Source organism: Triticum aestivum, chromosome 3D (assembly GCF_018294505.1).
Source record: "Triticum aestivum cultivar Chinese Spring chromosome 3D, IWGSC CS RefSeq v2.1, whole genome shotgun sequence".
Taxonomy (NCBI): Eukaryota; Viridiplantae; Streptophyta; class Magnoliopsida; order Poales; family Poaceae; genus Triticum; species Triticum aestivum.
Genome location: NC_057802.1, coordinates 583344270 through 583346328, shown reverse-complemented (window position 1 = coordinate 583346328; position 2059 = coordinate 583344270).

Genomic DNA, 2059 nt, shown 5'->3' with positions numbered 1-2059 from the left:
CAATTGCGTCGCCTGTTCTCCCAGCTGGGGAACGGTTTTCCCATATTTTTTGCCAGCTGCTTGGCTCGAGCTCGAGCTCGACTCTTACTCGTGCTCGATGTGCCTTCCTGATTTGGCGCTCATAGTCTGAGTCAACAGGCTTGGGAGCTGGTGGTCTAGCCATACGAATAAAGTGGTCAATCGTTTCCTCGGGCATTTTCTCCCTTGGCGGCGGTGCCGGTTTCGGTCCAAAATGGGCGTCCACTTGGGCCTTCACTATGGCTCTGTTTTGCTCCTCGGTCATGTCGTAAGGCCTCTGAGGAAGAGGAGCGAGGCTTGGACCATATTTATATCGCTTGCCTCCGCCTGTACCTCCTATACTACCTCGACTCATAGCGCTACGCACCATAGCTGCGGCGGCTCTCTTCCCCGATTGCTGAGGCGGCGGAGACGGCTGACGTGGCTGAGATGGAGCAGGAGGAGTGGCCTAACGCTGTACCGGACTTGAAGCAGGAGGAGTGGCCTCACGCGGTGTCAGACTTGAAGCAGGAGGAGTGGCCTCATGCTGTGCCGGACTTGAAGCAGGAGGAGTGCCCTGCTGCTGTGCCGGACTTGGAGGAGGAAGAGTGGCCTCACATCGAGGAGGAGTCGGATGACGACGCGGTGTCGGTTTATAAACCCAGCCGCGGCGAAGGGCAGCCGCACTGGTTTATAAACCCAGCCGGGCGAAGGGCAGCCACACTGGTTTATAAACCCAGCTGCGGCTGCTCCCTCGAACTCCTCTGTATAGCAGGCTTCTGGGTCTAACTATGGCGCGCTGCCCTGTGAGTCTGCTGGGCCTGAGTTTGCACACCCGAGGTCTGGGAGGCCAGTGGGCAGCGCCCCAACAATTTTTTATATAGTTTTTTCTTTTCTGCATTATTTATTTTCTTCTATTTATTTCTGAGTAAATTTTTTATATAGTTTTTTTCTTTTCTACTTTATTTATTTTCTTCTATTTATTTCTGAGTAGTTTTTTTATATAGCTTTTTTCTTTTCTGCTTTATTTATTTTCTTCTATTTGTAGTGCTTTGCAGAGTTCATTTATAGTGCTTTTCAATTTCAGGGCCATTTAGCTCAAAACAAATCAGTAAATGCATTAAAAATAGCAAATTATGTCAAAAAGTGTTGAAAGTTGATGACGTGGCTTTGAATGACGCTTGCTGAACGCAAAAAAAAGTCCGGAGTTGTAATAAGTTATTAAAATTTTGAATTGCCGGTGTAACAGATGAGTTCTCGTCCGAAACCCTGATACTTCGAAAAAGATTGTCCAGTTTGTACACGAAGTGCATCCAGTTTTTGCCGTGACCCTCTCTACTTTTTTGCACATGCTATGTGGGTGAAATGATGATACGATGTCAAGTTTCAACATTTCCAAAGTTCATTTTGTAATGATTTTCAACTTCACGGTCATTTAGCTCTCTAAACAAATCGGTAAATGACTGAAAAAGAGCAAATGATGTCAGAAAGGGTTGAAAATTGATGACGTCGCTTTGAATGCTGCATACTGAATGCAAAAAAAGTCCGGAGTTCAAATAAGTTAAAGAAATTGAAGTAACCGTGTAACAGATGAGTTCTCGTCCGAAACCCTGATACTCCGAAAGAGATTGTCCAGTTTGTACACGAAGTGCGTCCAGTTTTTGCCGTAACCCTCTCTACTCTTTTGCACATGCTATGTGGGTGAAATGATGATACCATGCCAAGTTTCAATATTTTCAGAGTTCATTTGGTAGTGATTTTCAATTTCACGGTCATTTAGCTCTCTAAACAAATCGGTAAATGAATGAAAAACAGCAAAATGATGTCAGAACGTGTTGAAAATTGATGACTTCACTTTGAATGGTGCATACGGAAGCAAAAAAAGTCTGGAGTTCAAATAAGTTTTAAAAAATGAAGCGCCCGTGTAACAGATGCTATGTCAGCAGAGAGTGAGGGGCGGCCGGCGGGGGAGGACCGGCGCGGGGGGGTTGAGGGGGAGACCGAGTGAGTGGAGAGAGTGAGGACGTAAACATGTCAGCAGAGAGTGAGGGACGGCCGGCGG